The sequence below is a fragment of the Corythoichthys intestinalis genome, chromosome 5, assembly GCF_030265065.1.
Source record: "Corythoichthys intestinalis isolate RoL2023-P3 chromosome 5, ASM3026506v1, whole genome shotgun sequence".
Lineage (NCBI taxonomy): Eukaryota > Metazoa > Chordata > Actinopteri > Syngnathiformes > Syngnathidae > Corythoichthys > Corythoichthys intestinalis.
Window position 1 is genome coordinate 26575478 of NC_080399.1, and position 13698 is coordinate 26589175.

The following is a 13698-nucleotide window of genomic DNA, read 5'->3' on the forward strand; positions in this document are numbered from 1 at the left end:
TGTTTGGACAAATTGTCCTACATGTGCACATGTAGCAGTGAGTTTGATTGAATATCGGGTGAGCGACGGAGTGAGAGCGCAAGACAGCATTAATCCCTTAAGCCCCTCAATGATGGCCTCTGACCAGGCCATATGAGATCCACTACCCTCTACTAATCTGCTCCAAACAGTGATGAACCCAGAAAGTGGCTATTGCATTTAACAAACTGTTGACAGTGGGATTATCTGGTTTGCGGCAATTCAAACATCAAAAATCTAAGCTATGAGTGCACGTCTCTCAATGTAAACAAGCATTTTACCCCACTCGGCTGCCCATGATGAAATCTAAACTCAACAATTACACTTGTTGACAGAAACCAAAGGGACGTCTCCAAAGTGGTTCATCTTTTACTGGTGGGATGATTACGAATGGAGTCTGGATGACCACAGCTGTCAACAGCAGCACACCTCAATGGAATAACACGCGAGATTCTGTAGTGTTGTTCTATTTAAAGATAGTCCACATGTTTGTCATGTACTCGCATACTGTATACAGCGGGACTCACAAAGTTCAACAAAACGTTTTCCAGGGCCTAAGATAAATCATGTTCCTAAATAATTTTAGCCATAGAACTACAGTGGCAGCTCCAATGACTGAGTTTGCATCTCAATTTACTCCTACCTCAAATCATGGGATGTTGGGCAGGTTTTATGGCAGTTGCTGCCGCAAGGATATGTAGCCCCCTTAAACCGGTAAACAAAACAAAAGGACTCAACTTGTACTTGTAACTCAACAAACCCCAAAAATGGTGCATTCGGTGTAACACTGCAATCTGTTCCAGATGATGTTGTAAAAAATATTGATCACTTAAAATATGTAAATTTTAAAGTTCCATTGTCTATAACTAACTTACATAAACACAGAAGTAAAGTCAGATTACAGTAAATATTTTATTAATGCAAGTCAGGTCTCCTTAAAGTGACATTTTGACATGACGAACCAAGATTTTAACCTTGGCTGTAATTGGCTGAGGAGGTTGTAGCTGCCACATTCACACCTTTTGGATTTGCCTCTGTTGTAAACAATGCTTTCTGTTGCAAGTGTATGCAGCTGGTGGCAAAGACGCAGCCTCACAACTTGATCCGACAAAAAGCCGAGAGGCTAAGCTTTGCATTTTACAGCGCCACCGGTGAAAATCTAGAACTTAGAGTGAATCACGTATCACAAGTCACGGAAGACAGCGGCCTGTCGCAGCAATCGTTTGGCAGCCACTGGGGGACGGAATATAGGCGCAGTGGGTGAGCAGGAGGCGTAATCCTGTTTTTACACAGACTGGCAGCTTAAATAAAAGTGGAGTTCACCATTTGGATTCGCAGATGACAGAGCTGTCTTCCCAGATGGCATCTAATCTAGCGGCGGGTTGTGACGCGACGCCCGTTATCCTCCCTCTCAATGACACGTTTGAGGACAGGTTGCCAGATTTAATGTGTCTCCCGTCGCCAGTAGGTATCGTCTTTAGCAGCACGCACTCGCATTACTGGGCAGTTTACAAGGATCGCAGACAGGGGCCAACAATGCCTGCAGGTTTGCTAAAAGCTGTCCGGACTTGGTAGAGGGGGGCTGCTGGCTGAATGAGCCATAGCATAGAGAGCAGCGTGTCGAGAATGAGCCTTTAAAGAGCATATGACACGAGAAAAAAAGTCTTAAATGGCATTATTATGTGAATTAGAATCATATTTTCAGACGATTCGACTATATACAACAATTTAGCAAAGCACAGATGACGAGAAATTAGTCTTTTAATCTGCCGGTTAGCCACGCCTACCATTATAGGCCTTTAGCGTCCCCAACAGGTGGATGACCTCAGCGGTAGACTGGGCTCATCGGTTTTACTATTCAGCCCATTGAAGGGGAATTATTCAGAACGAGGAAAACGCGACGAAGAGAGCCGCAAAATGTCATTGTTTCAGTATCTCTACTCCAATATTTTTACAGGATATTCTTTTTATCCAAGTATTTTTCCCCAATAGCTATATAAATGGCCTGAGAAGGACCAGTCAGCCCGTCGAGGGGGAACTATTCACAACGAGGAAAACGCAACGAAGAGAGCGGCAAAATTTCATTGTTTCTGTCTCTTTACTTCAATATTTTTACAGGATATTCTTTTTATCCAAGTATTTTCCCCAATTGCTAAATAAATGGCATGGTCATGAGAAATAACAGTCTTGTGTTGAATGAAATATGAAATAATAAAAATGCATTTATTCAGGACGACATGGCAAAATTACTCCATAATGGTCAAAACTGTCGACTTCACTTTTACTGTCGCACCTCCCGAACGATATTTTACGACACATAAATCGGACATATGTCATTTCCCTTCCCCGGCTTCGGAGAATGTAAACAACCGAGTGATGTTTCAATGTCTTCGAAGCGGAAAATCACACATAACGAGCCTGGATTATTTGACATGACGACCCGGTTGTCGATTGCCTTCGCGGATCGGCAAACCGCCCGGCGGAGAGCAATTTACAGTTCGTTCCCCGGAGGAGGGTGGCTGGAGTTGTTGTGCAGCTAACGTGCTGCTACTAATGAGCATTAGGAGAGCTTTTTACATGCCAATCAATGATCAAACGTAAGTAGTCCTTTATTTAAAGGAAGTTTGTAGTGTTTACTTTGTAATCGCTGTATTCGTATATGACATAATACAAAACAAGATGTTTACTCACTTCCTCGTAAGTCCAATGGTCCCACAGTAAATATCCAAGGTGAATGGGAACCTTTTGAAACTCCAAAAAGGCGCATACGCCTCTCCCTCATACAGAATTATTTTTCTGCAGCCGTTTGGCTGGCGTGATGCGAAAAATAAACGTATTAATCCGCAAAATCAGCTGAATCCTTCGTCCTCATACACAACAGTACACTGTAGCGTGAAGAAGACGTCTTCTACCGTACACGTCACAGCGCCCTCCTCCTCAATGCAAGACCGAAGCCGGAAGTCACTCATTTTCATGGCGCGGGATTCAAAAAACTAAATAAAAATAACGATCGCTTCCACACACATCCAAGCGGTCCATATCATTCAGGGACATAAAATACTATTATTATGTATTATGAAATAAACATGCTTTTTCGTGTCACATGCACTTTAAATGTTCTCACATTGCAAATGAAATGGTAAAGTTCCACATCTTAGAAAAAAACAACAACTTGGACTATTGGACTACTTGGACTATTCAATACTATAGTATTGTACTGTATATGCATATTTACAGTATGTCTTCAACGACCAAAACTGAGAAACACGTTAACTAAACACATATAAAAAGTGTTGTTTATGATGTTCAACTGCTCATAACTAAACAAGAGCATAGGTTTGCATAGAGACGATAGGGATATAACACTAACAACTTTTCAGGGTGCTCAAATTGTCCCCACCAACTTTTAAGCAACATTATTTGCATTATGTAATGAGTTCAGTTATATGGGTAATTTAAATTGACTTACCAAATGTTGTAAGGATACAATTGACCCAACCATTATTAAGTGAATTATTTTCATTATTTTCAGACTTACATTTACTCCTTGTCACTTGCTGAATGTGTGGGCCATTTTTTCCCATCAAACACATGTTTGATTGGCTGATGACTTGCGTTTATTTAAAATGCATTCATTTATTTTATATAATATTTACATAAAAAAAAGAAGTAAATACTATTTTATTTACAGCCTATACAAACATTTTTTTCAGATAATCACATATTAAACATAATTGAGGTAAAAAGTTCATTTTTTGTTGTTTGGCTGTGCTAGTCGACAAAAGCAGTGGTGTTTTACCTGAAGGAAGGCTCCATTTTTATTTATTTTTGTCATACCCTGATTAAGAAGTCTTTTTTTTCTGTTACGTTTATTTTATTTATTTAGACAATGTTAAGTGGTTTCAGGACAAATGTTTATTCATAGACTTCATAATACTTGACAGGACACGGGAAACGGGGCCGATCCGTAGGGGGCCTATTTTCAAAAACTTCAAATTCAAATACTTTCAAAACCAAAGCTGCTACCGACCAAAAACCAAAACAGGCACCTACCATAGCCATATATAAGTCTCCATGAGCAGCGGTATCAAAAAATTTAAAGTCGTTCCCTTATAAAATCCTGATTAATTATTTTTTTATATAAGTATAACAAAACTTAAAATGGCTATAAAATTCATAGATTTTACACGAAATGCACAAAAACCACCAGATTCAGAGATAATCACCTATATTATCAGGATCAATAGCAATATTTAACATATCAAATAAGTTTTTGACCAAAATAGCAACTTAATTTTCTTTAAGTTGTCAAGAGCTATTAAATCACTCAATTTAACATCTGAAACTTAATACTTGAGGAAAACATGCAGAATCCTTTATAAATAATATGTAAATAGATTATTAATAAATTCTATATACAATCACAACTTATTATAGAATAGAATAGCCCTTTATTATCAATATGCAGTTATACAACTAAATTGTGGAGCATCTCTTTACAGTGCAGGATAAGTTAAAATCTCAAAAGTGACGTGCAAGTATGAAATCTAAATAAACATAAATATGAAATGCGTATCAGAAAGTCCTATAATTTAGGCAGTGCAAATAATCGGTGTGGTGTTACCAGGATGTGAGCCTCGTCTTTCAACAATCACATTGCCCTTTTCTATGCCTTGCCTTTTCTGGTCAGCTTGGGGTTGACGACCATCATGATGAGCCCGACGCTCTACTTCTCGATCGAAGAGCGCGCCAGCACCTTCTGAGTCAACTTGTAGCCGGCCTTGACAGGCTTATAGTTCTCCCACCTGGCCAGCACCTTCCGGCTGGAGAATCGGGCTGTCCTCATCCTCTCAGGTTCCTGAAAAACATGTTTGTTTTAGAAAGATAGGTGTTTTGATGCATCTTTTTTATGAATTGAATAATGCTGGCCACTTACTTCAGCCCCAGGACACCTGGGCAACACCACGCAGCCGTTGTTGTGGAAGCTGCTGTAGATGTTCTTCCAAAGGCGCATGGGGTTAAAGTAGATGAAGATCTACTTGTTGTCGTAGGCGTAAGGGTTGGTGTAGGACCATGGTGTTTCACTGAAAGTTTTTAGATTGAAATATTAGATAAAATAAAACACCTAAAAGCTGATTGTTTTTTAATATGGATGCAGAAATGTCTAAAATAAAATCTAGAGATACAAAATCCAACATGGCCGCCGTTGAAAATTCTTCTTTACAGATATGGAAGTAAAACATTCTCAATTCCTACGTTAAAAGCAACAACAACAAAAAAAAAAAAGAAAAAATTGCAGGTAGCATTTACTTTACGTAAATAGTGCGAATGTGCGGCTCGTCTTTAAGTTCACTGTGGCGCCGCCTTACCACAAGTCCACAACAAAGAGATTTTTACGTTGAAATTCTTGTGAATTAAATGCTTAAATCTCTGAATTTTTCATAGCTATGGACGTAAAACAGTCTTGATTCTTGGTTAAAAGCAAAAGAAACCGTGCAGGTAGCATTTATATTCCGTAAATAGGGCGAATGTGCTGCTCATCTTTAAGTTCACTGTGGTGCCGCCTTACCACAAGTCCACAACAAAGAACTTTTTACGTTGAAAGTCTTGTGAATAAATGCGTAAATCCCTGAATTCTTCGTAGATATGGACGTAAAACAGTCTCGATTCTTGGTTAAAAGCAAAAGAAACCGTGCAGGTAGCATTTATATTCCGTAAATAGGGCGAATGTGCTGCTCGTCTTTAAGTTCACTGTGGTGTCGCCTTACCACAAGTCCACAACAAAGAGCTTTTTACGTTGAAAGTCTTGTGAATAAATGCCTAAATCCCTGAATTCTTCGTAGATATGGACGTAAAACAGTCTCGATTCTTGGTTAAAAGCAAAAACTGGGCAGTTGGCGGTTATTTTATGTAAATATTGCGAGGTATGGAGCGGCTAATTCCTCCAATTGATAGTTTTCACAACGTTTCAAAATATATGCATGGTACGAAAAATATAATAATTACCTTGATATCACCGATATCTAATGAATGAAGCTGAGTCACACAGCCCCCTACGGGCAGGCGGCATGCAGTGAATGCCAAATGTGTCCAATCAAGTAATTTTGAAGTCAATTGTTTATTTTTTGCATTCCTCGATAGTTAAGAGATTATAGACAAGTTTGTATTTTTTGTATGTTAATATAATTTATGTTCAAATATTGCAATTTAAATTTGCTATAAAATCCAATTTGGGTGTCGCAGTATGATGGTGTGCACAGGCGCGACGGTGTTATTGTTGCGACAGCGGGTCAACCTCTGAGCCAAATGAGCACAAGGCTCCACGTGTTTTTGTCTCACGAAGAGTTTTTTTAAGGCCACAGACGGTTCATTACATTAGGACAGTACTTCTCAAATAGTGGGGCGCGCCCCCCTGGGGGGGCGCAGAGCGATGCCAGGGGGGGCGCATGTGTCCTCGGGGAACATGTTTTTTTTTTTTTTTTTTTTTCCGTACTGGAATAACGTGTACTTGCACATCCACTCAGTGGGTGGCAGTGGCGCTCTCATTTACAGAGTGCGTTCAGTATTTTTGAACTAAGGAAGAGCACTCAGCACACAGAAAACAGATATGAAGAGCAGTGCGCCGCCGCCGTTTTCGAAAGCCGTTTTCCGACCGGACTCACTCACGCTGCGACCCACGGTCTTGTCGGGTTCTCACGTCGCCGCCCGAGAAGTGCCATTTTCGGCTTGGGATCGTCACGTCGACCGCCCTCACCTACGGTTCTACCTCGGCCGCCGAGAATGCGCTTTTTTCGTGCCGTTTGCCTTTTAGCTTTGACTTTTAATACAGTGTGTGATGAGGAAAGACCACTGTTTACTGTGTCCAAAAATATTTATAGCGGACAGCCAGAAGCCAAATCAATTAAGACGCCAATTAAAGACATTCGACCCCAATCTCATTGATAAGCCGCTTGATTGTTTTTCAGCGAAAACGTGCCGAATATTGCCAACAATCGTCCTGCTTTGTCAGTGTTATATCAGTAAACCAGTGAGCATTGATCGCATGCTCATTGCAAAATAACTCCACATCATTGCAAAGGAGGTAATACTGAGTGTGAGCAGCAAAAATAAAAACTGTCCTTCTGTCCAAGGACACTCTCTTTTTTCTTTTATTCACTTTTGTTTTTTTCCGTCAAATCTTTTGGCATATTGTCCCCATGAGTGAATATTTCTAATCAATTAGAATTTGTTATTATTTACTGATTTTATTACATTTTATTTTTCTGTATCAAATGGTCAAAAATGTAACGAGTGTATTTTTACAGTTCGAACGTTGACTTTTTTTATTTTTAATTCAGGCAAATTGATGCTCGTCAAGTCTTCTCTGTTACAAACAAAACAACGTTAATAAAGTTATACTTTATTATAAGTTGATCTGTTACTTTTTTTCTTTATTAGAAAAAAAGGACACAGTGTTAGGCAGATGCGTACTTATGATAGTAATTTTATAGACAAATGATACTATTTACAGTGGCGGCAGATAGTTTGGGGGGGGGCGCGAAACATTTACGTCTTGCTTGGGGGGGCGTAACAGAAAATAATTGAGAAGCACTGCATTAGGAGCACATTAGAGCATAGTTCACGTGTTTTTGTGTCACAAAGCGTGAGATCTGCAATAGGCACCATCGATTTCGTGAAAGAAGACATTGCCTCTCTTGTAAGCTCAAATATATTTTTTCCTTTTTTTTCCTTTTTTTTTTTTTTTTTGCATTTTGTTCTGTTATCTACTTCATTATAGGTATTAACAGTTAGGTTAGATATATGGAATAAGTGTTTGGCTGTTGTTTTATTCCGGTTTTACCCCAATTATAGAATTCAATGTTGGGTCAGTAGTAGCGGATTAGGGCAACCGTCTCTATTTATGAAATTTTCGTGGTACGAGACTACTTCCAGAACCAATTAATACCGTGTATAATGTATCAAAGTTTAAACTAGTTAATGTTTTGGTTCATTCATTGTTATCATTGAAAACAAATAGGAATCAACCTGCAGCGTGAATATACCCTAAGTGAAAACCTGCATGAACATAAGATCTAACTATCCAAAACCAACATTTGTCGATATACACGTACAAGGAATTTAGAATGATCATCATCTACAGTTGATAACATTACTACAATTTAGAGAAGCTGGTGTCCTAGAATCTGTAACTTAGATTTAAGTTTAAATTAAATTTTGATGCATGTATCCATGTGAATTTTGCATGCATGCAAATTCCATGTAAGTATATCAGTAAAATGAGCAAACATTCCAGGTTGTTTGGGAGCCTTGAAATACTTAAAGTTAGAGCAGAAGAGACACACAAAATTAAAGGTCAGTCTTGGTGAAGAACTCAAAGAGGCAATTCACTTGTCATTACATAACGGATAAAGTCGTATGAACTTTTATTTCATGTACTATCAGACACCATGTAGCCATACAACAACAAAAATAAAACTGTAGGTGAATAGTTTGGACCTGAAGAGCTCAGAGATAATGCTGGATATTATGCTGGATATAATACAAGAGACCCCCCCCCACACACACACACCAGTTGGCCGTGAATAAGACTTTGGAGAGAGAAGCATTCCCTCCAACTCTCATCCCGATAGGCTCTATAGAAACAAAGACCCCACACCGCGACACAGAAATGGGAATCAGCTGAAAATATGTGACATAATCACATTAGTGTCTTTAGCAACACAAAGCGCATAGTCAACTTCCCCTGATCAAGGCACATCTGGAGGGGCGGGGACCTTGAACCACCCCTGAAAGCCCCCAACCCACACTCCCTACACTACTAAAATGAAAACAAGCTGTTTCACTTTGCTCGCAGGCCGACGCAGGACAAGAACTTTGACACAATAATGGATGAGCTCCGGCATCCACGCAGCCTCCATGTGAAGATGCCAGAAAAAAAAAAAAAAAACTAGGGGGAGAAGATCTTGAATAAGCCTTGGAACAGAACGCCCACTGCTTTCCCAGTGCCACTGAACTCTGACCTGGAAATGTGAATGTTCAAAGCAGCAATTTTTGATCCTCTGAAAGTCGGAATAGAGCAATGTTGTTGTCCCTTTACTGAACATTGGATAGGTCAACACAAAGAATTCTTTAAAATCAACTATGAAATTGGGCTAAAATTGCTTGATTTTGTTTAAAGGCAAACTAATTAGTAAACTATTTTGAGGACTTTAACATTTAGTACTCCAAAGCTGAAATATTCGGCTTTGTAGTGGCCTTACAAATTCTTTAACAATTCGGCCATTGTCCAAATGAAATTCGATAATCATATGTAACATGACGAGTCCCACAAAGGTTTCACACCAAACATGTCCAATAAATTTCAATTGTGACCATATTTCAAGAATAAGGACGGGACAAATTTAATACAAAATTGCAATAAGCGCATAGGTGGGCAATCCAAAAAGTGTAAAACATTGGACTTTCTATTTGGGAGAGTGGGTGGAGCGCAGGTGAAAGCCCAGTGACTCTTCATTGAAACAGAAGTGTACCCTGGAATTCTTGGAATATCCAGCCCTGGAATACTCTTCACATTGTGAAATTTGGTAGGGATATCTACAGTGGGTAGAGTACATGAAAAATCTCAAAAATCTTTGCCTGTATTGACACAAGTCAGTCATTTTAACTTGGAGAGGCAAATGTTGATGAAATTGGCTATTTCCCAAGGTACAGAGGCAAAAGGTGTAGCCTTGCATTGCAAATTAATCGCTGACATACTAATATTTTAAAAGAATGAACCAATTTCATGATGCTTTGCTTCAATTCTCAAGTATCGACCAGTTTAGTGGTGCTCTACTCAGAGGCATAGTAAGGGTCCCCGGGGGCTCCAGGCAATAAGCAACATGGGGCCCTTCGAGCGTGTGCAAGTAAGTGGGACTCTGCTCGAAAGCGCACCTTACACCTATTCTCGCTCCCAGAATACGTAGCACTTGTGACGTAGGACAATAACAGGACTGGTTGCTATGGGAACGTACGCATACCCAAGGCTAAAAGGAGTATTAAAATTGCTAATAAAGTCGTTTAGGATTATTTTAGATGCATATATGTTATATTTTTCTTATAGAGTATTCGACGAGGAATACAATAGACCCATTAATAGACTTTTTTGGAAAAATCACCTTTTCTTTAAGTAGTCACATGAATAATGAGGTGGCCTGTGAAAATCAACATATAACAACTCGGCAAGGACTTTCCAGAGAGTACTGGGTGGGTCACGCTTTAAGCCTTTAATGCCTGCAATAAGAAGCAATTGTCAGATAATCGCAAAATTTGAACAATAAGGTCTTAATGAAACCTTTATTTTCAAATTTGTAAAAAGAAAAGTCAAAATGAATAAGTGTAATAAGCGCTCTAATATTTATAACCCTAGCTAAATCCTGTTTAATTTTCTCGTGGAACCTGCAGATGCATGCGTTGAATGGATCCATCATTTTTTTTCCCAAAAAGAAATGTCTAAATTCTGAATTATCATGTGTTAAATGGATCCATCATTTTTTTTTTCCCAAAAAGAAATGTAAAAATTCTGAATTAGTCTCAAAATCATGAAATTTTAGGTGTATCACATGTGGTTAGTGCTGAGTGGGATTGACAACAGAATCTTTACATAATCTGCCAAATGATTCCATGGTATTGAAACACTCCCTACACTTGTTGCTGTGACAGTGCAGTAAAGCTGCGTGTGGTAAATCTGTTGGGGGCCCCTGCTGGCTGGGGGCCCTAGGCAATTGCCTGGTTTGCCTAATGGGATGCGACGCCTCTGGCTCTACTCATGTAAGAAGGGGTTCCAGGGACTTGGTGCATGTTGCGCATGCTGCAGGTGGTGGCAACATTGAACACTTGTAAGCAAAGAAGTTAAATTGCAAGTTAAATACTTGTGACTTGAAGCTTTCTACCAGTTTGTGTGATGAAATCGATTCATTCTATTTGTGGAATTGTACGCACTGCTATTAACATAAATAGGAGGTAACAGTCATTAGAAACAGCACCATGCTTCAAGTATGAATGTCCGCAAATATTTTCAAGAAATCCACTACCTCCTTCTCCTCCCCCATATCCGTAATGCATGGAACAAAGACTGGTTTCTGTTTCTGCTGTCGGCACACTGTGAGAGTAAGGGCCTGGCCAGCCCATTAACACCCACCTCCACATGTTCCATTCCAACACTGGGAGCTAATTACAAACACTGGCCAGCCTTAAAAAGCTCTCCGAGGAGGGAAGAGAAAAGATGTTGGAGAGTGCGTGAAGGAGAGAAAGAAAGCCAGCGGGCAAAAAAGTGAAAGTGAGCGCAAGGAGCTTAAGTGAGGGAGTTACACACAAAAAAAAAAGACAGAGGTGCTCAGGAAGAAAAAAGGCGGTATGACAAAGGGGGTGCTAACAAATCCATAGGCAAATCCACTGGACAAATAGTTGTTCACGAGATGCTTCTCTAGCAGGATAGGCCCTCCAAATGTTCTACTTTTGTTCTTGGTGGATTTCCTCAAGAGCGCAGGCATCCAAAGTTGTGGTGGTTTTTCGCCTTTCTTCTGCTTTCTTCAATATGCACTGTTAGAGTGAATTGTTGGAGGTAGAGTGCTCAGAACTGTAACCACAATGTAAAGTTGCCAGCTCTGGCTCGTATATGTCCAAAATCGTATCAACAGTAGTCTGCATTTTTTGCCCGTCTGCCTGTTGATTGGTCGGTCAAGAACAAATAAAAATCTCAGATCAAGGTAGAACTTTCAAAATAATAGCATTGAACTGAACCCTCGCTTTTGAGTGTGCTTTGATGCCATTGTGTCAATAATGTTAATGGATGACCTGCACATTCAAGCCTTTTCGAGTTCAAATCCGTTGAGCTACTATGATGCTCTTTTTGGCTGGACAAAATCGTGTGGATACAAGCAAAAAAGTATGTATTTATCACACAAAAGCAAGACCACATCCGTGCATCACTGTCACAAGCCACGTTAGACTTTGAGGTGTAATACCTTCAAGGGGAACTTTGAATCCACAGCTACAAGAAGACATCTCCACATAAGACACATGACGAGCATGCGACTCATGTTTGGCCCCGGGGTTGCGGTGAGCGCGGTCGTTCCCACATGTAACGGCCTCTAATCAAGTCCCGTGCTGAGCCGCCCGAGGCATAGGGATCAGACGGGTCTTAAAGTGTGCCATCAACCACAAATTACGGCCTTGATTTGGGGTTAACCGAGTGCCACTCGGCCGAGTGGAGCAGACAGTCGAGAGCACCTTGATTGGCAGCAAACCTGTGACGGAGCTTAGCCGCATCAACGGGATAATGTCAAGACACATTGCTTTGGCGAGGATGCCACGTACACTCACTGGTCTCTTTATTAGGTGCTGTTCCATTATTCAGCTATGGCACTCGGTAAATAATTTCTGTGGGGAAAAAAAGCAATAAATGGAAAACAGGATCATTACTTCTCAAAAGTGTCTCAATAAGAGAAACAACTACCTCAGTTAGATCCCATAAAGAGATATACATATACAGTCTTACTGTGAGAATAGTACAAGCTCAATCTCTAATGATTCTTGATATTATATAATTGGATGATAAATAGCATGTCAAATGCTAAATCAATGCAGGTAGTTGGAGGACCGATTAAATTTTATGATGTCCCACATATCTTTATTTTTATTGTAAGTGAAATGTTTTTTATTTTTATAAAGTGCTCTAATGTGTTAAGAAAAAAAATGTACTGTTACACTAATCAATATGGCTATTTTTTTTCTTACAGATTTTAATATTTATTTTTTAATTCTTAATTTTTTCTCATACTTCTCATGCATGGCTCAAAACGATCTCACATTTTGCTCAAGTGATACATTCAATAGAAATAAATGAGATGAGGAAGAGCAATTGATGAGCTCTCGATAAGGGCTCATCATTCTCAAATGTGTCTTAATCTTTGTTTTCTCATTTTCATCTATATATTTTCCCTAAGGCCTCATAGGGGCAATAGAATGGTTACGTCTCAATGGTTATGCCCACTACGTTGCTGGTCAAACTCAGACTTTTAGGAATACTTAAAGCCAGTCCACCAGGTTACCGTATGTCTGCTGGCGAATACCTCACTAAAGTCACGCATGAAAATAAGACCGTTTTATTTCACTTTGCAAGGAGCTTTTTATCATGTGTACTTTTTGGCAAATGAATTAAAAAAAATAAAGTGGTAGCAGCACAAGGACATTGTGGGTGCCAGGTTTCTCCCTCTCGATCTTTTTTTTTTTATTTTTTTTTATGTCGGGTCTTACTTTGCAGTCACCTTATTCAGTGCCTTTAATTACCACATCGTAAAGCCCAGGCAGACATTTTCCCTCAAACCCTTCTTTCTCCCAGATGCATTTGAAGTCGACTTTGTTAAGATGTGAGCCCAATTGAAGCGAGAGCTAACCCCAGATGGAGGCCTGGAGATGACTCCACTGCAAGAGCATGACTTGCGGTGAAGGCAAGTGGCCAACAAAGCAGCCTCCCACTGTTTAATGTCAATACATTCACAGCCTTGCTCTTGTATTCTGTAAACAAGGTTAATGCTTATTTTAATTGAGAATCCCAGGACAGAATACAACATTGCCTATTTGGCCAAATATATGTGACGCTACACACCCGGTGGTGACTGATAATGCTGGTAAAAAAAA